Genomic DNA, 25821 nt, shown 5'->3' on the forward strand with positions numbered 1-25821 from the left:
GAAAGTAACCTTTTCTGATCTAAAGCTCGAAGCTCTTAGCAACATGCTAAAAGCATCATATTATTGACAAACAAAGACATGTTCATGAGGAGGGCCGCTCAATGCATACACAAATTAAGTTGATTAGATTGTATACTACACAAACCGAGTAGGTCGGATTGTAGATTATGGACGTGTAAGTGTAATGTTACATCTTGTTTCATTGCTTTTTTGTCTGACTTCAGCTGCAAACAAGCAAGTATTTGTAAAAATACTATTGTAGTGGATTGCTTTAGGTGTTTGTATATTTGCTCCATTTGGTGTTTCGAAGCGACATTGATGAGTAGAGAAAGGCCAAATGAACTGGAGTTCATGTGTGCAGCTCAGTCTGTTCAGATTTTTTTTCTCAAACACGCAGGAGAAATGCATGTTCAGATTTTGTGCAGCTCAGTAGGTCAAATTGTGCCCTACAGATGCCCATACTCAATAGCTCTGATTGTTTCTAGTGAAGTGTAACATTCAGAATTGAAGTATAATCCCTCTCACATCGAATGTTTAGATACTAATTAGGAGGACTAAACATGAGTTAATTATAAAACCAATTGCACATATGGAGGCTAATTCGCAAAACGAATCTATTAAGCCTAATTAGTCCGTGATTTGATAATGTGATGCTACAGTAAATATGTGCTAATCATGAATTAATTAGGCTTAATAGATTCATCTCGCGAATTAGCCTCCATCTTTGCAATTGGTTTTGAAATTAGTCTATATTTAATACTCCTTATTAGTATCTAAACATTCGATGTGTCGATATGATAGGTACTAAATTTTAGTCCATGGAACCACCCTCACTCCCCTTGTTTCATTGTTCCTTGTGTGACGTGCAAGATCCAAACAAAAGCAAGAGATGCTGCACGGTGGAGTGGCTTCAGCTTCGGGTGTTCCTAAAAACTCCCCCATTTGGTCCCCTTTCCCTTTTTCACTTCCCTGGAATGAAGCAGCGGTTGAGCAAAGAACGCACAATTCACAAAAGTTCCAAAGACAAAAACTAATTAATTTTAATATCTTGAATAGTAGAACTGATAAAGTGAGGATCGGCTCGAAATGAAACCGAGCAACCTTTTTTTCCTTCTTCGTGTGCAGTTCAGCTTCAGCAGTTGTCATGCACCAGCGCGGATCCACTGTTCTAGGCGTGAGCCTGATTCCTGAATATGAGAAGCAGACCGCCAGACAGGCATTATACGCTTTGTTCGTTTCCTAAATCCTTACGGAGCTTTGCGTCACTAGTAATCTAATCATATACTTATGAGCACGGCGGTCTGGGAGAGAATCTAGTGGCGCCGACATCGAGAACCTAATACACTAATCTGGTAGCGCTCTTCCCAGCTTACAAAAGCCATTAGCCATGTGTCACGGCGAAAGGCAACATGAGGTTGGTTACACTGACAGCGACACCCACAGCCTGATTTTTTCTTGGCTATAATTTGCAGAGATAACAGATGAGACATCCTTCTCATGCGCAGTAAATCTGATGGGGAAGGGAGAGCGAGAGGGCGAAGATTAGCTGAAGCAGTTATATGGTCAAATACCTGAACTTTCAGCTATTTTAGTGGCCTAATATAAGTGAAAATCAGGTTCATGTAAATATAAATATATAGCAGGGCTGTTCGAAGAGGTCTAATGCTGAACAAATTTAGTAGGTCACATTTCATTGTTCGGCGCTAGTTTACTACATTAGCAATGTTCAGTTGTGTTCATTGTTCTTTGTGATGGTTGGGTTTGCAACTATCAGGTACTATGCTAGTACAGAAATGCTAACCGATCGGGTGCTTTACAAATGTTTCTATGCGTGCTCCATTTTGATGTGTTTTAGCCTTTTAGGTAAGGCACCGTATCTGGTGGAAAGCAGAGGCGCTGTGCAACCTTGGAAACTCTGAATCAAGGTCATAAGATGCTCATCCAATGGATAGAGTTAGAGCTGAGGTTAATTTGCACTTAAGCGCCCGCCGGCTAGCAATGCAAAATGGTATTTTGCGAATCCCCCCTGCCCCTCCAAACCCCCCCCCCCCCCCGCCATGGAGTCCAACGTGTGCGGCATTTCGTCTCTCGCGCGGACAGAATGCGCCGCCGCCATGGATCCTGTGCACGGGTAGCGGACGGATGCCCTCTCTCAAGTTGTTGCCGTTGATCCTGCCGTCGCCGTTGATTCTGTCTCCATCAACACCAATGATGCCAGACTAACAGGAAGAAGTTTTGAGGCCGGCACCATGGATCATGCCGTCATCACCGTGGACGCCGGAGTTGGAGGACTCATAGGAAGAAGGTTCCATGCTGCCAGTGCTTTGGTGTCCAATGCGCCGTGTGTAAGCAATATAATCACGCAGAGTTCTTTATTTACACCCAATTGCAAAGAACATTTGAAGCCTGTGGTTGGAATGATGTTTGATACACTCACAGATGTGGAGAAATTTTACAAATCGTATTCACATGAAGTTGGTTTCTCTGTCCGTGTTGGTCAGCACAAGAAGCAAAATGAGGAAATATTAATTAAGCGGTATTATTGTTCAAGGGAAGGGTACAAAAAGGAGAACGTAAAAAAATGTTATTGATGAATCCGGAGAAAAGAGAAAGACATATAATGTGATGGAAACCAGATGTGGTTGTGAGGCACATATTGTTGCCAAGCTTGGTAGTGACAAGAAGTATCGGATAGTTTCAATGGTTGAGGAGCACAGTCATGGTTTTGTGTCATCAGATAAGAGGCATTTGCTAAGATCCAACCGTAATGTTAGTGAGAGGGCAAAGAGTACTTTGTTCAATTGTCATAATGCTAGCTTGGCACCTCACAGGCATATAGACTTCTCCATGTCAGTGAGGGTGGGTTTCAGAATGTTGGGTGCACGCTGAGGGATTTGCAAAACTATTACCGTGACCTCAAGATCAAAATCTAGGATGCAGATGCACAAATATTTGTGGCACAACTTAAGTGAAAGAAGGAAGTAAATCCTGCCTTCTATTATGACTTTATGGTGGATGAACAAGGACGACTTGTTTGTGTGTTTTGGACCAGATGCCTTATGCAGTAAAAACTATAGTGTTTTTGGTGATGTGGTTTCGGTAGATTCAACATATATCACTATTCAGTATAACATGATTTTTGTGCCATTTACTGGAGTCAATCATCACTTGCAAAGTGTTTTCCTAGGGGTAACATTCTTGGCAAATGAAAAGATTGAGTCATATGTATGGTTGTTTAACCTCTTTCTTAAGGCTATGGGTGGAGTAGTACCTCATCTAATCATAACAGATGAAGATGCGAGCATGGCTGCTATTGCTCATATTCTACCAAATACAACTCACAGACTTTGCATGTGGCATATCATGGAAAAGGTACCTGAGAAGGTTGGGCCCTCTATAAGAGAGGGTGAACAGTTCTGGGATAGACTAAACACGTGTGTTTGGGGCTCCAAGACTTCAGATGATTTTGAGTCACAATGGAATTCTATCATAACAGATTTTGCACTTATGGGAAATGATTGGTTTTCCACAAAGTTTGCCATTCGTCAATCATGGATTCCGGCATACTTTGTGGACATACCTCTAGCAGGAATCCTTAGGACTACGTCATGATCGGAGAGTGCAAATTCTTTTTTTAACCGTTTCATTCATTGAAAATTGACCTTTGTTGAGTTTTGGTTTGACACAACTTTGGAGTGCTAGCACCAAGAGGAGTTGAAAGCCGACAATGCAAGTCTTCACACCACTCCTAAATTGATGATACCATGGGCCATGGAGAAGCAATGTAGTGTGATATATACACATGAAATTTTTAGTAAATTTCAGGGACAAATCGTAGCTGCAAGAGACCATTGCATTATTCAAGGCATTATAGAGTGTGAAGATATAAAAATTATCACCATCAACAGTCTATGTGGAAAAGAGCGAGTGGTTCAGTTGAACAAGTCAAACATGTTTGGTAGGTGCTCCTGTAAATTATATGAGTCCTATGGCATCCCATACCATCATATCATACAAGTGCTTAAAGTCGAGAAGCAAAATGAGATACCATCGATTTATATTATGAAGAGACGGGAGAAAAGATGTAAAAGGTGTGTATTGTATGATTTTTTTCTATAGCTATTTTGTACAATAGTCTTGATCAGATCTTCAATTTTACAGGGAACTATTCTTTGATGAAAAAGGTAACCTACTAGATGAAAAGCTTGAAGATCCTATGGAGGTGGCAATACGGAAAAAGATTTCAGATTCACACAACAAGTTTGAAGATCTTATCCAAATGGCCAAGAACTCTAAACAAGGGATGTACGTTTTATTTTCTAGTTTATCCAACCTAGTAGAACCTCTCCAAAAGATCATGCTTGCTACGAGAGTTAATAAACAGGATGAATATGAATCTTTCCTTGGTAGTAAAATTCCAAATGAAGTCGATATACATCCACCAAATGATATCAAGTCGAAAGGGAGATGCAAAATAATTAAGAAGAGCAAGGATATGATGGCTGGAAGTAAGGGTAAAAGTAAACAGACGTGTGGAAAATGTAAGAAAGTAGGGGATCATGATGCATGCAATTGCTCAAACAATGTTGTTGGCTGATATTTCAAGTTCGTGTAACCTTTTAAGATCTTTTGGAATGCTTGTTGTAAACACTTTTTTTACTAGTGACATCCTCCAGTTTATTGCTGCCAAATTTCAGTGTTTCGATGCATTATACAACATGGATATGGAGTTTACTGTAATTTATTTGATCAGTGCATTTGCATAAATGTCATTGCATTTACATCCTTACATAGAAGTCAGTACATATTGCTCAGATTCTACCTCATACATCTCAGATTGGATATATTGCTCAGTGCATACACAGAAGTCGGTACATATTGCTCAGAGTACACAGAGTAGGCTTTTGTTTAGGCATTACACAGAAGGCAGAATTGGCATTGGCATTACACAGCACTGAGCCGCCGCCCATCTCCGACGACATGGCTGCACCACCCTGCCCACCGTGGATCTCTACGCTCGGGCGGCGGTGGGTGGTGGTTGTCAAGCTCCTCGAAGGCAGCTCAATCACCAGGCCGGCGGGGCGACGCCCTGGCCATGCTGGGTGGAGTGGCACACCACGGGCGGAGGGGCACCGACGGGCCGGCATGCCACAGGTGGAGGGGTGCCGATGGGCCGGCACGCCATAGGTGGAGGGGCGCCGACGGCGCCCTCACCAGGCCTGTGGAGCGGAGTGCCACGGGCGAAGGGGTGGCGGCGAATCGCCTCTCTCGGGTGAAGGAACCGGATGGATGGAAGGAGGGGGGGGGGGGGGGGGGCGGTTTGGAGGGCAAAATACCTATTGCTGGCCGGCAAGCCCCATCTCTAATCCTATCCATTGGGTGAGTACCTTATGGTCTTGATTAAGAATTTCCAAAGTTGCACGGCGGCTCTACCATAGCCGCTGTGCCTTTAGGTAAAGCAGCAAGCAGAAAAAGGGCAGACAATTTAGCTTGGGTGCAAAGAGAGATGATAAGAAATGTGATTGTACATCTATGTGTCTTCCCACCCCAAATGGTGCTGTTCCGTTTGTGCAGTCTATTAACCTGGAAAGTGGCCTTTTTTCTTATCAAAGCTGGGCACTCCTAGCAACATGCTAGTAGCATCAGGTAATTGGCAATTACAATGTAGCAAGACAGGCTGAGGAATCGTAAGCTCAGACAAGGTTCAGGAAGAGGCTCAATGCATACGCAAATTCCGCTAGTTAGGTAGATTGTGTATCCTACACAATCTCAGCAGGTCAGATTGCATCCTACGGAAGTCTAACAGTTTTTTCGGTTCTGACCTTGGCTTTGGCTGCAAACAACCAAGTACAGAGAAAAACACCACATGGTGGTGGAGTGCCTTCAGGTGTTTCTACACTCGGCCTCCATTTGGTGCTTCCTGAGTGAAGCAACAGTGACGACTGACGATTGGAGAAGGGCCAAATGAACCGATGTTATGTTGTTCAGCTGTTGTGTGCAGTTCAGACATCAGGGCCGGCCTGTATCTGTATCGACCGAAAGCATGATTTGTGCCGACGGAGAGCCATTGTGCTTGCATCATGAGTTTCTAGTCCTCTGAATCCGAATCTTGCTCCGCGGGTGCCACTTGTAATCTACTATTATGATGATAAACTAATGAGCAGAAAAGGACAGAGGTTTCGAGTGCTATGAGTTGCGCTCAGAAATGCGATCGTAAAGCTCTTGTGCATTTTCCAGACTTTGTTGAACCACCATGGTGGCGACCTAATAATGTGGAAAGTGACCTCTTTCTGATCAAAAGTTCAAAACCCTCAGCAACATGCATGCTAATAACATCACGAAAGCTGTTAAACACTAAAATATGACAGCTTCGGGAATCTTTTGCTGAAACAAATGCTAATTGAGGAAGACGCTTAGCGCACACGCAAATTCAGCAGGCCAAACTGTGTAGTGAAGCGTAATATTCAGTTTTTTTCACTGAAATGCTGCACGGTGGATTGCCTTCAGGTCTTCTTGCAAACTCTACCGTTTTTTCCCCCTCCTGCTTTCCCAAGTGAAAGAATTTGAGAGAACCTGAAAGAACATGGAGCAGCAGACAGGCATCGTGCCTGCGGATTCTTATATGCTTTTGTTCGTTTCCCAAATTCAAATCGAGCTGTGTGCCACGATAATCTAAGGTCAGATACACTAATGATCCGAGGACAGACGGAGAGAGTATCTAGCTAATGGCACCGACCTGGAGAGCCTAGCCCAATCTGGGCAGGCGATCAGGACCAGGGACGTACAGACGGAGGACAGCCGTCTCTTGATCCGTAGCGTAGCGCTCCTCCCAGTCCCAGCTAACCCCCGCCTGTCACGGCGACAGGCACATGCCACATGGAGTGGGGTGACACACTGACACTGACAGGCAGCGACACTCACAGCCCGATCTTTGATCGCGATAGCCGATTGTGGTGTGGAAGGAGCCACGCATGGGTGACATGGTGAGTATTTTGTCTATGAGAATTGAGAAATTTGATTTCTGCAGTAGGAGGTGTAGTTCGCAGGTCGATTCGTGCTTGGTTGTGATGTTTATTGTGTGATCGAACCAAGTCGTCGGAGAAGTTTTTTAGAAAAAGGGTTGGACTTTATTGATCCAGCCCTTGATAGGGCACCCCAGAGTACAAGATAAGATAATTGACATATAAGCTCTTGAAAGGAGCATCCAGCAAACTTCGCTATCGTCGACCAACGTTGCCGCAATCTGGTTCTTCTCCACCTCTCACAGTAGAGAAGATAACCCAGAATGGAACTCGCAGTGGCATCCCGAACCAACAAAGAGACCATGAATTTTGAAAGGCCCATCAGTGACACGCCAAGAGCATGCCTTTGATCCGTTGAATGTCCTAGCAAATGGCAAACCATCTCTTCGTCATCACCGGGATCGGACACCGGACGCCCTACCATCCAACCCCAATCGACGGGTAGCAAACCCGCCAAGCGAGTCAAAGAACACCAACCCGTACAAACGAGGTGGTAGAGTATTTCACCGAGTCTCCTCCGAACAGCAGCCTTGTCAGAGGTCACGAATTCGGCGCCGCCGTTGACATCACAGGCGCAGACAACACAAACAAGCCCACGAAAGATTCGAGCATCAACACAGATGAAACAGACGAACAAAAAATCGCCGATGCCGAACCTCCTGCAAAAGATACTGTTGCCTTGCACCGCTCGCCCACGAACCGCCACCAGAACCCGGTCACCAGCAATAAAGCCGTCGCCGGAGAAGCCCGGGTGGAAGCAAAAGATTCCCGGCGAGAACCTAACCGGGAAGTCATCCAACCCTAACCTCCATCCAATGGTGCTGAAGGAGCCGACGCTGTCACCGTCGCCGCCTTCGTCAACACCAAGGTGGAGGGATTCAAGCCTCCACAGCGCATCACCGTTGAATCCGTCAGCGTCGCCAAAGTCGCCGCCAACGGCGGATCCACCATGGAGGGAAATAGAACTGGTGGCTGGCATATCAACCACCAGGAGGATCTAATCCTATACTAGTAGGTAGTATGTACACCAGCACCGAAATCCCCAAATCCCTCACCCTCCAGCGCCGGGGAGGCCGCCGGAGGCAAGGAATCCGGCGAAATCGGCGCCGGGAGAAATTCGCCTCTTTTTCGCCCTGGGAAACTGTAGAAGGGGAAGACGAGAGAACGAGAGGCTTCTAGTGGCAGTCGTCGGAGAAGTTGAGAGAAAAGCAATCCGTAGAATGATGGGCCAGTTGTGGCCCACGCTTCTTCTGGTGCTTGAGCAGAGCCCAAGGCAAAAGGACGTTCGTCTGTGTTTGTTTTCTCTGGGTTGGACCAGTAGCGTGTTGAACGGCCCATCTCGTTTGCGAGATCATGGACACTTGGCACACGCGCAAGTACCAGAGCGGCAAAGTGGTGTGGCATATCAAGCTGAGCACACACACGGCTCGGCCTGGCTTTTGCGGAAGGAGCCCGCGTGCCCCGTAACAGAGACGATCAGAGGGAAAGTAGGAAGGGCGAAGCATTGCATATATACCCGGATGCAGGTCAATGCAAATGAAATCAAGAAATACAGCGCCCTTTACAAAAATTGGCTGAGCCTTTTCTTTAGGACACATTTATCCTTCAGTCTTTGCAGTATTCAATAAGCCATATCAGTTAGATGGAGAGAAGATAGTTTCTGATTAGCAGTGGACACTTGGATCTCATCGCAAACCAAAGCTATACATGTATCTGCCAAAATCATATGCTATCATTCCGCAGCTCGCCCGTGGTTCATGCATGTAAAGCTGTCATCGCTCTCCGTGGGCGTTCCCGTGCTAGTCACTGAAGATGCAGCTCCACCCCCGTCTCATTCCTCAATCTATTTGCCTTTAACAGATAACATATAGGTTGTTCCTCACCCTTGCCGACCACCCGCGATCGTCGTCCCCAGCCCTTCACCGCTGGAAAATGCCCTTGCTGGCCATGGCAACTTATATTAGAGAGGGAGACGAAGCGCTTTAACTTAGAGTGTAAGGTCCTATTTATTTGAGCTTTCTGGCAGCTCCTCAGCGTGTAAAGTTAGAAGCTCAAACAAATAACAAACTTACCATGCAGCTTTCAAAAAGCTAGAAGTTCGGAAAAGCTGCGTTTATATGGAAAGCTGAAAAACTCGAAAAAGCTGCGTTTATATGAAAAGCTGAAAAACTCAGTTTTTTGAGCTTTTTCGTAACTTTTTGAACTAAAAAACTAACCACATGTTCTAAAAACTAGTGTTGGCTTTTACAGAACCAGAGGCAGCAGTAGCTTTTGAAAACAGCTCTGGTCAAACAAACAGGCCCTGAGACCAAGAGCGCTTCAGCTTCCTCGATAGTTCTCTCTCGAGCATGCCAGAACGGTTGAAATTCGTATGCTAATCAATGCAAATTCATACCGCTACGTTTAGTGACTATCTGAATCGGCCTAGTTTCAATACCGGTTAGGATATGAAGAATAAAATTAATTTCCTACTTTCAACTATGCCGGATGTGTACCTTGCACCAACATATATGAGACGATAGGAATGACGGTAGTGGCATTTATCTTCCCGATCTGCGCACATTCGACTTCACGGGGCTGCTCCCTTTCCTCCCTCATCAGTTTTCTACTCTAGTTAGTTCGTCGGTGTTAGGCCAAGCATTTCGGAGGTACTGCTCGCGGTGGCCCATGAGAGTGCTCTCTCGTGTATCGTCAGAGCCACACCGCTTAGTACAGGGAGCTGTTTCGACTAAGGTCGCTTGCCTCGGGTGATTAGCCTCGCACCGTATATATACTTGGGTAATCGGCGCTAGCTGCCGTAAATTAGTTTTTACTGTCTTTGTCAGGGTTTACACCCGTGTATCATATTTGTCCTGTTTTTTTTTAATAGAATGGCACGCAGCTCTCTCCTGGATTTGACAAAAAAATTATAGATAATGAAGTCATATAGGCTAGCATCACTAACTGGTCCATCCTGGCAGCGCATATGGCATGTCTGCGAGCTGCTAGGAAGGTAGTCAGGTGTTAGCGGACAGAGACAGGAGCAAGCTTGACATCCACATGGTTTATTGGTGCATTTTGCAAACAAAAAGTCCACGCTAATGCAATCTAGCCCTGGACAACCTTGGATAGTCGGATGCCATGTCTGGACCACCATGAACCTCAGTCTCTCCGGAGTGCAATACCTCGGAGGAACTCCACACACGTACCACCACACCCATGCACTACTCGTCGCGTCAGTCTCTCTGTGAATTTATATTATTAACCCCTGATTTGGCGATAGATAATCTCATGTAAATACGTACATCAGGTGCACGCTCCTCGTATATATCGAGTCCCTAGCTCCAAAGTCCAAATTAACGCTTAAGACTTCAGTATAGTACGGTAGTCTTCATGTTGAGGTACGCCCTCCACGACGAATGAGTGAAAGAACGGCAAAATGTTTGATGGTCCAAATGCACTTAGGTTTATTTGCAAAGTACTTTTGAAAAAGCCACCACAGTGCCAAATAGAGATAGAGCCTTATAGATGCGTGTATCCACCTGTGCCACCTCACAATATAACGACATGTGCATTTTTCTCTCCTGAAAATAGAACATTCACACTACTGTGGCATGCATATCACATATGGGAAGTACTGCCACATGATTGAGCATTCTATGTCTATATGCATGCCATCCACATCCGCTATTACAGACGTGTATTTATGTCTTATTATATACATGTTCTTCGATGTATGACCAGTATGCCGTTCAAGCTCGAGAGGGGGTAATTAAGATTGATCTGAGCTGATGCCAGCTAGTTTCGTCTTTTTTTCCTCGTCTCCAACCTGCAGTAGTTTTTTTTTGTGCACGATATAATGATGGATATTAGTAAATGCATTATCTTAAATGATCATATATACACGTAGAAACTATATATATAGTTTCATGCAATGAAAAAAATATGTCTAGGTTCAAATCAATTGCTGGGATTAGTCTAATTTTCGCATGATTGTATTGCTGTCATTCGTATCAACTCGGCTGCTTTCTCTGTTTATGGTAAAAATAGCTAGCTCCCGGCTCTAACAGATAGTCAGGTTCTCTATCACTTGCTAATGAGGTGATATATAACAGTACTACTGTGATGTGTTCGGGTATCTATCTCACTTTCATTTATCCTCGAGACAAACATTGCGAGCTATGGAGAGAGACCAAATGTTGTCTCAGCTGACCTTAGTGTGTTATATTGAGAAAAGTGGTATCATATGTTATCTTCATATGGGTTCAGTCGTTATCTAAAACTTTACAACGCGCAGTTTGTTGGTCCGATAAAAGTTCACATGCATAACTAGTAACCACACACATGTATGTGCGTAGACATCAACACGGCGTTTTTCGTTCAAATTTTGTGGTCTATAGTTTTCTCCGAGGGAGAGCACTTTGAGAATGGTAATTTTTAGGTAACAAATGAAAATGAAATGGTCAACAGTGGAAAAAGGATCCAAATTAGCGTCCGTTTGCTTTAAATTAAATAAGTTTTCCTAAGTACGAAAATTTGCAGTCTGTCAACTAAATCAGTTCAGTTTTCTAGTTCGAGCGTTCCTGAATAAGAGATGGATATGCATATATGAAATTGAAAAAAGCTGGATTACTATTTATTTTCATGTATAATGAGCATAATTTAATACATCTATGTTTTCTGTCATGAAAAGATCCTAACTTTTGTCATTAAACCCCGTGGCCCAATCACATTTATACAGAGGAAGACCACGTGATGACACATTACATGCATGGTACCCATCTGTATTCTTATGTAAAAAAGTTAGATACATAAAATATATTATGTGCACTAATAATTTGAATATTTTAACCTAATCCATAATTTATATGTTAAGGCAATTCCTATAGTTTCACCATGTAGCAAAATCTCTCAGAATGCATGAAGATATTTTGATGCAAGGAAATGCATGATAAAATAATTGAGGAGATCGGCACATATACTTCTATATGTGCATGTACCCAGTTTCAGGTGGTCAACTAATGCAGAAAGTAAATACTCCCGATTCAAACATTAGGCACAATTTGACTTGCATGACCTTCAAAACTAAACTTGATAGCTGATTTCTCTAATATATGGTGATAAGTTTTAGTTATAGAAAATACTTTCAAATTGAATATATGAACCCAAAGTCGCCCACCTTTACATGGAATATTTGCCAGCAAACTAAACTATAAATTTGAGTTTGAAATGAGTTTGTGCCTCATATTCATGTTGATGCTGCATTATTTGTTAATATAATTCAACATATATAAGCTGCAATCCGAAGAGAGCTGGCAGTAGCATTATTGTCTTAAGATTAATCAATAATCTAATGGTGGAGGATGCTAAGATTGCATGATGCATACAGACATTGGCCCGCCGCAGATGAGCATGGCGATGCATTTCCTGATGATGTAGAACTTTCCCTTCTGCTGCCGCACCGCGCTCCGCAGCCTCCCCATCCTCCAACCCTCCTCCCTGTCCTCCATGCAGCAGCTATATGGGCTGACTGGCCAGCTAGATATCAGAGATATATAGATAGATTGGATCGATATATATGAATATGAGCAGCAGAGTTCACACTATGTGTGCGCTACGCTTCAAAAGGCATGGAAGTTTATTACACAACCAACCCACATGTTGTGGTGATCGAGATGCAAAGATGGCCTTGGTGCAGAAATATATATACCCAGCTAGCTCCACGGGTAGATGTTGACGCTCGTTATTGACATACTTTTAGTGTTATTTAACTAGTGTTTTCATGCTTAATCTTATACTAACCCGCCACTTGGCACCCGAAATAACCCCATTATTGCATATGTGTTATATTTTGAAGTATATTGCATTATGACAGGAAATACGATATAATCAAGAGGGTTTGCATAAAGAGTTTAATGGATATTTAGACATGGGCCGTCGGGGGAAGCCAGCATGAGGAAGGAGAGGACCAGAAGGGCCAGGCCGATCGGCCTGGGACCCTCTGGGCCGATTGGCCTAGCTCATTCCAGGGTCTGGTCGACCTCCCGTTTTTTCAGCGTGAAGTTTATGATGATGTCTAGGGTTTTTTCACCGAACTTGACCCAGAGCCGCAGCCTATGGGAGATTATAAATACCCCCTCATGAACTTCAAGGAAGAGAGAAGGGGAGAGAGAGAGAGAGGAGAAAGCACCACGTAACCACCATCCACTGCCGCCACAAGGAGGAAAAATGGAGAGAAGATTGGATCTACGAGAAGCCATGTGAAGCGGAGCACCAGAGGAGGAAGGAACCTCCCAAGCCGATCGGCTTGGAGGTGCCCAGGCTGATCGGTCTGGGGCTTTTCTGCCCCCATTCGTCGTCGTCTTCGGTCTAGTTGATCTACATGGCGATCTTTACCCAGAAATTTATCAACATGTGTAAGATCATGGGGTAAAGTCTTTGTTTGTCCTCGGGGTTGTATGAAGATCTTGATTTGTAATCGCTGAACCTCTTATTTAAGATCTGTTTATTATTTATCATATCTTGATGATGCTCCTTCATGTAATGGCTGGCCAGCGCTACTTTGGGTTGGTTATTTGCTTACCTAGAATGATCATCAAGCCATGTTCTTATCGTTCAATATTTGAGTACCCTCGTGTAGTGATAACGTGCGAGAGGGAAAGTGTTGGGCATGGTTCACATCCACTCACAATAACACTTAGATCCAGTACTTTCATTCATGGTGATTACATCTACAAGTGATCTAGATCCCTAGGACAAGCGTTTTATCTATCTTGTTTACATTCATACTCTCTATCTGCTTTAATCTAAGTCATTAGTTGTTTTGTTAGATCAATCTTATCATATACAAAGAACCTTCGGTTACATAGATTAGTGCTTAGTTAAGCATGCAAATTCATTTGTTCCACGGATTGATAAACCTTTGGGGATTACTCTAAGGCAAGAGCTACAACTGATCCGTACGTTTGCTTGCAGTTCATAAATTGACGTGTTGACTGGCGTCAATAGTAGACCTCCATGCTCGGGCCAATGAAGATGATGTTACCGTGTAGGCTATGTACCTGTAGTGAGAGATTACAACGGGAGAGGCTTTGTCCTAGTTAGGGCTCACTACTATAGAAAGGTACTGTTGATGCAAAATCTAAGCTTCAGACTTCTAAGTTGAACAACACGGAGGACCTAGGAGATCTGCTTAACTCCAGTGCAGGCTCAAATCGGCTCGCGAGTGGTGCAAGGCGTGCCAGTCAATTTGACCTAAAAATTGACAAGGTAAACATTAAATTCCTAAGCCGATCGGTGGCGAAGCCTTTCGAACTTATGGGTAGGCGTTCTTGGAATAAACACCACAACAGATAGATTTTCAAGTGATCATGCAGTGTAAATAAATAGAAGTATTAATGGCATGTGCCATCGGCTATATGAGCTGATGGGCTAAGATAAAGCAATGTAAAACAACAGCCATAAAAGGAGCCTTTGCTCACCATGCGCACATCAGATAAACTAACAGATCTAGTCAATATCTTGATAGGTGTATTAAACATAGATAAGGTAACACGAATGAGATGGCATTGACATCAATCTATTTGTTGGGGGGAAATATTAACAACCTCCTAATGACCCTTAAAATGACAATCATAAAGGCCCAGGCCCACCTGCGGTAATGACGATTACCGCCGGCCCAGCATGAGCAGGGAACACCCCGCTCCGTCTTGCCCGACCCAGGACCCTGGGGTCGGACACTCCCGACCCCTCGATGGCAGAACTCCACCTCACCCGACCCGCGGTCCCAGGGTCGGGAGTGCCAGACCCCTCGCTGCAAGACTCCGCCTCGCCCGACCCCAGGCGTAGGGGGTCGGACTCGTCCGGGCCCACAAGATAAGTATCCACCTCGGGCGAAGATCGGCGGACGAGGGGTGCAGATCTCGTGGGCCCCCCACTGATCTTCGCCATAAATGCACCGCCGCTCTAGTGCGCAGAAAGGCACCCACGCCTCTCGACGTGACCGCCACAAGTACCCGGACGGAACACTGTAGCCACGACCGCACAGGCTACAGTGGCTGCGGCTCCCCCTAATTCGTCATATGGCACTCATGGCTTGCGCCGCCCCGCACAGGAGGGAGCTCCGCCCGTTCTCGCGCCCCGCGTGTCCGGCGACAGGGACGCAACGCCCGTGTCCCACGGGCCATAAGCAGAACAACAGGGTCAGCCGTCTCCCCCCAATGTGCACAGTTGTCATGACCGAACGCCATCATCATGCTTGGCGGCAGCGGTCGCCAGGGAGATCGTCGACAGAATCCAAAGATAGCCGCCCTCCTCCGGTGGATGCGCTGACAGGAGCCGAAGGCCGGAGCAGGAGGCAGCGACCTAGGGACTTGGTCCTTCTCTTTGTATCTTTACTTTACTTAGATTATCTCTTTTACTTCTCCTCACACCTGGCTCATCTGTAACCCTGAGCCCTCCTTGCGCTATAAAAGGAGAACCGGGGGCCCTGAGGCAGGGGGACTCTCAGGCCAATAGAACACACACACTCACCATTAGAGCATCAGTGCACACCCAAGAGACTGAGGACTGGCTCCCTCTCTCATTCGTTTGTACCCCCTACTACAGACCCCGCGTGGGCAACACGAGCAGCTCCTCATACTGGACGTAGGGCTTTCCTTGCCTGAACCAGTCTAACCCCGTGTCTTCCCACGCCACCATCCGAAGCCTTACACGCATAAAAGAAATTTACTAGTCGTAGTCTTGATCCGCTAATCTTGACAATGACACTATTAATCTAAGAGATTAGAACACAACAAATAAGGACCTCTTACCTACCGCTTACATGCTAATTAAGCTAATAGATCTAATTAATGTCATGATAAGTGTATTGAACTTAAACAAGGTAACACGAATGAGAGGACATTAACTTCATCCCATTAACTTAACAGACAAGCTTGCGGCAGCAAGGCCTCATACACATACCTATCGGATCAGTGATGTCATCATGCTTCTGTGAGATATGGATAATACCCAGCCAATGCATCAACTCTCAGCAGTAGCATCCTGACGTTAATGATCCAATGGCTAGCAATACGAGGGGCAGGGCTCAAAATCTATCGGACCTAGCATATGTAAAGCAATAAAAGCATGCAAGATCTAACCAGTCGATACGATCAAATAACTGTTGAATGCTTAAACAAGGTCAAGGAGCCGATGAAGACAACCTAACCAGATCTAAGTCATCCGATAACTGTGAGCGCTTGATAAAACTAAGAGATCGATACGATGCAACTTAATAAAACCAAACAACTCGATAACTGTGAGCAACATCGAAGACAAGCAGAATATTGGACAAAGCCTAGAAAGTTCTACTTGCAATCTAATATAACTCAATAACTAGCCACACGCACAAATATCATAATATAAGACTTAACTTAGAATGTTTTGATAGAGCACGTGATGACCAGGTGACGGTACTTACAAGCTCGCCTGAGATCGAAGCCGATGCAGCCGTGTGCACAGGAAGGAACTCGTCGAATTTACTCTACTCCTACTCCTATGGTTTTGGCGGCGTGGCGCTGAAAGGTTTTGTTGATTGATTGATTGTTTCACAAGGCACATGGGCTTATGTTTATACCCTGGAGCAAGCTAAAATCCTAGTTGATTACGACATGAACTGTTACAAACTAATTTAAAACTATTAAAGATATATCTCCACTCTTTCCCTTATTTGGTGGAGTCGATTTCACTTCGGACCATACCCCCTCCGGTTGACTTCTGGAATCATGGTCACCTACGGCTAGTCTTGGTCAACGCGGAATCATCAACGGGCTCTTTCTCACTCCTTCATCGGCTGCTAGAATCTTATCCTCTTCAGTTGACTTTGGTCAAAAACTGGTGTCAACACATGCCCCCCAATTTTGGAATATAATATTATGTTCCAAAATTCTCTTCTCTTATCAACACCTTCACAGGTTCTGAGCCGATACCCTTCCAAAATTGAAAAAGAGTCGTTGCCACAATCATGACCGTCTTCTCTGAATTTCTCGATAACATCCCCCTCACTTTACGGGATTCACTCTGTAAGTATTTCTATATAACCGTTCTATCCCATTCGTCTTCTTCACAACAATAGTCATTTGTCATAGTAAAAATCAATCCTCCTTCAAGCGCCCGACGATTACTCCATCGTCTTCCGTCACCATCAAGATCCAACCGCCAAGACATTCTAGATTGACAATGGCGACGCTGTCTTCCATCCCATAGGTACCATACATCTTTATTACTCTTTCTTTTTCTTAGATCTGATCTGGATATTGCGTACTGAATGTTCACTTTTTTATTTTTCTTTCAATCCTTGCCCCCCTTGTAGGAACTTAGGAACAATTTCTTGATGCCCGTAGCCGACACTCAAACAAGTTACTTCCTGGGACCCATGGGAAATGAGGATCCAATAGACTTTATAAATGCCAAAACCTAGAGGGTTCCTTTTAAGCACGCTACAATTAATCTATCAGTGGAAAACCACCTTCCGTTCATGGCCTAGCAATATTCTCGGCTGGAGATCCTGATATCTTCGCATGGTAGCCGAGAAGGAAAAGAATTGGGAGGACTCTAGAATCAGCCATTGTATTAGACTCTCCTTGGCCGACATGGAAAAGAATGAGGCACTGTTAGTAGCCTCTGCATATTTCTGGTCTGATGCTCTGAATGCGTTTTTGCTTGGTCATGGACCAATGTCTCCAAGCCTGCTTGATGTTTTTATGCTAATAGGCCTGGATGTTTCCACCCCAATCAACCATTTCAATCTGAGGATTAAACCATCTTATAAGGTCAAATAAAAAAATATGAATGGATGGTCTGGCTACATCACTTCACATAGCAAAGTAACTGGCATAGTTTCTGATGAAGAGCACGCCCTTTTCCTGAACATGTGGCTGGAAAAATTCATCTTCTATGGATCCACTGCAGACCTTACAACAAATATGCTGGTATTTGCCGAGCACTTAGCTCAAGATAATAAAATCCCCCTTGGAAAATTGTTGCTTGGGTCTGTATACCATTTGATGCACCAGACAACAATCAAGCTACGAGTCGGCAAAACTATCAGCACTGGTGGCCCGTGCTGGTTCATTCAGCTTTGGCTTACTGTTTATATCGCCAAGGGTCAAGGAATAGATCTTCCTTCCTGCACTTTCCCCAATAACAACACTGAAGGAGAGTCCCATAACATGGTGTGACACATAACATGGTGTGCTTATGAATTTACCAACCAGTTGAATCCTATCTTTCTAAAGGTCGGCCCATCGGAATTACTCATATTAACTTCCAAATCGGTAGTAGCCCCTTGCATTCTCCCGACAGGGTTTTGCAACAGTCGATCTCACAAGCCTTCTTATGAGTTCTATCATCCTTCAGTGTTTTTTCATCAGATGGGATTTGGTCAAGTTCCAATCAGCCTATTTTTTGTTACCAAGTAAAGGCAAGGGACACGGTCACCACCAGCTCGGACTATGAAAGCTTGATTGCCATGACTTCACTAGTGCCTTCATTTGAATTACCAGATTGTACTGGTACTGAAGTATCATTTGAATCTTTTGATCGATGGTGGAATGAATGGAAAAGCCACCTAATGAATAAGGCAGTAGCTCATTACTGCAGAAGGCTTTTTCCCAGCTATGCACCATCTGATGGAGAGGTAACTGCTTTACATATGTCAGTCCCCTTTCTTTCTTTAGTTTATTATAACAATTCATATCTTTCCAGGAAGATGATACTGAAGCTTCTCTCATAAGTTTAAGTGGTGAGCCGATTTCTTATGCTCCTCCCACAACAGATCCAACCTTGGGAGTCGATGCTCCTCCGAGTTTCTGATCTGCCCAAGGCTTCCATAGCAGATAAACGTAAATTGCCTTCCGAGTTATTGAGCAGAAAGAAGAAAATGGCAATTGCTTCATCAAGCTCATCCCCACAACCTAGATCTCCATCGGCTTTGGTAATAATTGGACAACCCACTCTCCTTTCATTTATCCATTCTTTTATTGAGATCCCCCTGCAATTGGTTGTTGTAGAGAAATTCCCCCGCAGAGACACAAATACCACTAATCAACATGCCAGTGGATCCGCAATCGGAGAAGACCTCAGTGGAAGAAGAAACTCATATCCGGTTGAAGAAATTGGTTGCAGAGGTACAATTTTCATTAACTTGTTCTATTCATTGTACTTGCAGATTAACACTTTTAACTTATTCAGTTGGTTTTGGGAGCATCAGCTTTAGTATCGGCATCGGGATCAGCATGGACTCCTCTGTTGAACACGGAAATTCCACAAGATAGCCCTGTGTTGAGCCGACAACAATCATCGATTCAAGAAATTATCTTGGTAATATTCATTTTATCCATAAAACCCAATGCCTCCATTTTAATACCATCCTAATTCATGCCCATTTGCAGGAAGAACCAACGGCTGAAGAAGAGTCAACTCAGCCAGAAACACCTCCAACGGCTATACAATGACCAAGAATTACAGCCGATAAAGAAGATCTTGAAAGCAACACTCAACAATAAGGAATTCTGGAACAGGTATATGGATTTTGTGCATTTGTTGAGACACTAAATTGTTGACTTAACCAAGTTTCTCCCCAGGCTGTCAATCCATCATTGTCAGATCTCTTCTTTTTCAACATAGAAGAATTTGCAGATGAGGAAGATACTAGCTCAAGCCATCTAATGCAAAACCAACCAAACATCAAAGATCAGCTATCATCTATTCTGCAGTTGCTGCGTCAAGACACATCTGTGTTGCTAGAAGAGGCTGACCCGATCTAGAAGCTGTATAGGCAAATTAGAACTCATCTGACTGATGAATTAGTAGCATTATTGACTCCTATGGCCTTCATCGAATCTCTCTATTTTCAAGTCCAAGAAGCCAAGAAGAGTATAGCCGATCGGCAAGTCAATCAACAAGCGGCTGCCCAACTGGAGACCAATCGGCTCAAGGCCAAGGAACTCAAACAATAGGCTAATGAGCTAGTTGCCTCCTCTCTTGTTGCAGAACAGAGACCGAAGGATCTTGAGGCGAAACGGGATGAGTTGATCCAGGAGCTGAACCCAAATTAACAGGGCATCGTGTCGGCAAGAAATCAAGTTGACCAGTATTCCACTGCTATCCAGAAGAACAAGGAAGAACTGTCGAGCTCCATCAAACAAGTTCGCTAACAACATCAGCAAACCAATGAAGTCTTAGGGTCTGATGAAGAAGACCTCCAATTAATTGCCGATGTTGACCAAATTCGCGTGCGTGCGATAGAGGTCATTGAAAGGGCCTTGTAAAGAACAATTAATCCTCCTTTGAATTTTTTGTAAGTTATGTAGTGCAGTTACTTCATCGTTTCAAAAGCGACCCTTCAATGCCATCTTTACTTTTCTTGACCTTACGCAATGAATCTTATTTACTACACTTGACTAGGCCAAACATCACGAGAACACTATTGCCCTAACAATCTGTGAAAGCTGAAAGATTCCTGCCATTATACCTCATGAGCTCCCTGTATTGCCTGAGTTGCATGTGAGCAATCTTGCTATAAATAGACCACCAATGCTAGCATTCCTACCACCAGAAACCATGGCTCAAAGAATAGGAATTTGAAGCTCATAGATGACTCATGACCACCAGATGCTAGAAGAATTCTCATGAAATAGACTAGGATGCTCCTTCCCTTCACAACCTCGTTTGTAAAGCCATGAGGTCACGATGCAAGAAGAATCCTCGTGATGTACCTCGATTACCATCTCAGCGAGCTCGAAGATGCCAAGACAGAATGACTCCAGCCTCATCAAACTTGTGCTTCTTCTTGTCGTTTTCTTTTTCTTTTTTATTCTTGAGGCGATATCCCACGATATCGGCTATCTAGAAATGATGAACATAATCATCGGCTTTTGTAATCCATTGATATGAAAAAGTTCACACGACAAAGCTTATCCTGATATGTTTAACTTTTATTGGCAATACTTATTTTCCAAATAAAACATATTTATTTATATATTTTTTGTGCTAAAGGCGATATCAATAGATATCGGCCATCTAAGGTGATGAATTATTCATCGGCTTTTACATGCTGTCGACTTTGACCCATTACCAATAAATGTTACAATCTAATAAGTCAGCCGATAGAAACAGTTGAACTTGCTCTACGCTTCCTTATTATCTTGATCCATCTGGAATAAGAATTTTGTAGCATCCATGAATTCATTCTCTTCCCAGACTTTTCCAGATAAGCAACGTACTTTGTCAGATTCCCAGAAAGGAACATCAGCTGCAGTAATGATAGCGGTTTCATCAGCTGGCATGATTCCACCATATCTCCATCCCATTGAGTTAATTGCTAATGTATTGTGGACGGAATACAACAATTTTCATGAATCCAATCTTGACCCAAAAGAAGATTATATGAACCTTTGCCATCGATGACGAAAAGGTAGTAAGTAGAGTTTTGCTACCAATCATCAATTCGAAGTTCAAGATCCCTTTAGCTTCTGACCTCTTCCCCTCAAAGTTTTTTATGACCATGTTAGTCTTGATTAGATCTTCTGGAGTCTTCCTAAGCTTGTGGTAAGTAGCATATGGCATAATGTTGACAACACCACCACCATCAACCAATAGCTTAGTCATCGGCTAACCGTCAACATGACCCTTTAGGTACGAAGGCTTGAGGTGACAGTGTCTTTCTTCCTCCAGTTTCTCGATACAACTTGCTGAGCCGGCAGCACCAATTGGGCAAGTTTTTCTTCATCTCTATGATAAATCTTGAACTCAGCAGGTAGAACAAAAACTATATTAATTTTAGCTGATACCTCTTTGCCTTTATCAGCTTGCTTGACGCACCACTCCTTGTTTTGTTCCTTGTAGCGCAGGCGTTGAACCCTCCTTCTCTGAGTCTTGGTTAAACCTTTTGGACACCAACGCTCTCCAGGAATTAGCTTCCCTTGTATCTTGATATTGTCTTCCTTGGATTCGTCAATGACAAAAGATCCGCGCCTTGGAGGGTAACTAATGTGGACATCCCACTGGTTACACAAGACCACACATCGGGTACACAAGCTCATGTGTATGAAGGGCGAAGTACACACAGCCATGCTAAGAAACTCCAACAAGAGGTGCATGCTTTCCTTGCTGAAATTAACTTAACATACGTTAGAATTTTATACTGCCTAAATCATTTACATTGGTTGTGATTAGATATACACATGAAAAGGAGGGTACTGCACTACATGGAGACGAAACACAAGAATAAGATGAAACCACAAGGAATGGACCAGCAAGGAACGTTTGGATACGAGTGGACCAACCTAATGAAGGCAAACATCCAGATTGTTCCCATTTTGATCTGTTCGGACCTACATAATAAATTATTCATAACTCTTGATTCCCAATAGCTCTTGAGGTGAATGAGTTCTTGACAGAATAGGCTTGAAGTTTAGTTTCCAATGCAACAAACCACATGTCTATTGGAATTCCCAATAAGGAGTTATGACCGATTTAGTGAAGAATGCACAGAAATTGAGAAGACACGCAGGATTCAAAGGTCACCTCATGAATGCTTCACCACTTGACCTTCCACCTTCCAATGTGGAGAGTTTAGTTCATACCTATCTAGGAGGGTTGTTCTTAGTATAAATAATCCCTATGTACTACTGGAAAAACAAGTTGAATTTTGATGAATAAATAACCACATATGGTTTTGCAATCGAGCTACTGAGTGCCTTGCACACCCTTGTTCTTCCTTGTTCTTCGAGGACTTGTGAAAAAGATCTCTCTGAGGTCCCCTAATTGTGCTTTATAGCTTCAAGTTAGGCTGCACTGTATTGTGTGGATTAGTCCCGGATTGTGGTTTTGTGGTCGTTTAGTGGTCGAGTCGAAGTCTTCAAGGTTGGTCGCATCCAACCTTGGCTAGTATAAAGCTACCCTGGATCATGGTTCTATGGTCGTTCGGAGATCGAGCCAAAGCTTTCTTCGGTGCCTCTCTTCCCGTCACTTGGTCGCATCTAACCTTTGTTAGGTTTAAAGCTACTTACCCACTGCTTGCAACAAGTTATCCTTGTTACGAAACCTACTGCCGTGAAGATCGGGCCATCCCAAGGACCTTTCTTGTAACGGTTCATATCAGTAACTCAGCCTTTCATGCACATATTGCACTTCCGTCTCTTCATCGGATCCCTCGACTGCACGATGGTGCCTTGATGACTGATACTCCAACCGTTCATGCACCGATCAGCATTATCTATTGGAATCGCGATATTTTTGATATTCTGAACTACATTCGGGGCAATTAACAGTTGATGGTAACCTCAACATTTCATTCCAGCAGTATTGGAAGAAAGGACAGTTCCGATGTGACTCAAATTTACTCCGGTCATCATCTGTCCTAGCTTCCCGAACTTCCCATCTGCGCTGGTACTTGTTAATTAGCATTTTGGAAGTCATTTTAGAATTTTTAGCGGATTGGCTGGCTTCGGCCTCTCCAACTTCTTGGTCCCAGCTTAGTTTCTTCTTGAATTCTTCAGCTGATATATGCACTCGTGGATCCACCGCGCTAGATTCTTTTGCCCTCTTTGTTGTAAGCAGGATTGACTGAAGCCTTGTTTCATCTCGCCCATCAAACGGCGCAGCCTCCACCATGTTGACCGCTGGAAATAGATGTTTGTTAACCTTCATCGGCTTCTTATTCTTATCAACTTTTAGCCTCCCTTGCTCTATAGCTGTCTAAATCTATTGATGAAACACTTTGCAGTCATTAGTATGATGTGTAGCAGAGTTATGCAGCTTATAGTCCTTCCTTTTCTTGAGCTCTTTAGCTGACGGTATCTTGTGACCCGGAGGCAATTTGATCTGTCCCTCCTGTAATAGCAGATCAAAGATCTTATCGGCCTTGGTAATGTCGAAGTCGTATGTCTCTGTATTAGTTTTAATCCATGGACACGAGATTGGCTTCTTGCTCTTGACCCACTCTACTACACCAATTTCTCCATCTGCGTCGGAGTCCTCATCAGATGAATCATACTTGCCCCTGCGTGTGTTATGGAATCGGCTCTCATGAACCGAGACCTTATGCACCAGATGTGCTAAGCTTTCAAAGTCTTAAGGGACAAACTTTTCTTTGATAGGATCCAGCAATCCTTGGTAAGCCAATTCAAAAAGCTGTCCATCGGTTAAGAATATGTTATAACACCAGTTGCGTACATCCCGAAACCTCTGAACAAAAGAAGTTGGTGTTTCCTCGTTTCTTTGCTTCAACATCATAAGATCTATCAACTTCATCTCCTGGTTTCCATATAAGGCCTATGGGATAGTCTCTCTAAATCTTCCCAGTTGTTAATGGAGTTGGGTGCTAGAGTCGAAAACCATGTGAAAGCAGGCCCTGTTAAAGATAATGGGAACATTCGCACTTTAAGCGCATCCATGGTAGCTGCTTCTCCATACTGAACCAAGAATCGGCTCACGTATTCCCTTGTAGACATGTTGTGTTCTCTAGAAAACTTAACAAAATCAGGAACACGGTTCCAATGTGGCATTGCCACTTGATCAAACTAGGCGGGGTATGGTGGCTGGTATGTATAAGACTCCTCTTTGGGTTTTAAGCCAAACTGATTCCTCATTACTTCAACAATCTTCGGAGCCCAATCCTCACTGCTCTGTCCATTTCCGTGCTGTGAATGTGGAGAAACTAGCACAAATCCATTTGCAACTTGAGGTGGTCGAGTATCAAACACCCCGTTTCCACCAGACGTAAAATTCGATTGCCTTGGTAGCGGTGGCTGCGGATTGGCAGTTCTTATAGGGGTTGACGCTGACGCCTGCATCGGCTGGCCATCAGTTGGGCTGACCGTCGTTCCATCCTGTCAGCTGTCCGGAAGATGAATGTACACCACCTCCGTAACTAGACGTGTTAGCCACATACCTTTTCCAGGAATGCTTGCTGTCATAATGGTCTGCAACTTGTATGATCATCCTCTGGATCTCATGTGCCAATATCCCAGTTGGGTTGATCAAAGCACTATTAATTATTGCAATAACCCTGGCCTGGAATGCAAGGTTATCTTCCCCATTTACTTGATCTTTATCTCTGGATGGTGGTACCTACCCTAGCATAATTAGCACTAGTAGAGGATGCTCCTATGAGCCTTGTTGCGGTTCAAGCTAAATGATTGCAGACATGCTACTAGGAACTTGTCCCTAGCATCATAAACCTCCTTCCTTTGTTCTTCATCAAGCTTATCAAAGGTAATCTCTGCAGCAGAAAACACTTTAGGAGCCTTGGGATTAGATTGATCGTCTGCAGGTTCATCGGCCATCTGGTTGAAGTTGAGGCAACGACGAGCACTAATGATGTTATTTGATTGTTGGTTCCACTATGGCGTGCCAAAAGCATGTTCACGAAAAATCTGGGCTTCAGGATTTTCCATTGAACAACACAGAGGACCTTCTCTTCCACTTTTACCCCCGTCAAAAATGCAAATTGCCCCCACTCCATCTATCCCCTCAGCAAATCTCAAGCCGACCTTCCTTTCGTTTCCCCCCTCCTCGGATCTAGGTCGTTGCCATCAACGCCTAGATCATCTCCTACATGCCAGCTGCTGCACGCTTCAATTGCTTTTGTCACCATCATGGGCTCATCTCTGATCCACACCCTTCAACACTATCAAAGAAGAAGCACATCATCATTGTTGAGGTTTTGAGAAGGGCCGGGTATCATTAACTTGTGGCGTGTGATGTAGAGGGGCAGCTCAAGGTGGGGTTGCCATGGCTGTGGTTGTTCGACAAATGTCTAAAGGGGTGGTCA

General features: G+C 44.0%; 1 pseudogene; it reads left to right on the top strand.

Moving 5' to 3' along the window:
- Positions 1 to 2249: 2249 nt before the first annotated feature.
- Positions 2250 to 25821, top strand: part of LOC140222184 (protein FAR1-RELATED SEQUENCE 5-like) — a 31928-nt pseudogene continuing 8356 nt past the window's right edge.

Source organism: Setaria viridis, chromosome 3 (assembly GCF_005286985.2).
Source record: "Setaria viridis chromosome 3, Setaria_viridis_v4.0, whole genome shotgun sequence".
Lineage (NCBI taxonomy): Eukaryota > Viridiplantae > Streptophyta > Magnoliopsida > Poales > Poaceae > Setaria > Setaria viridis.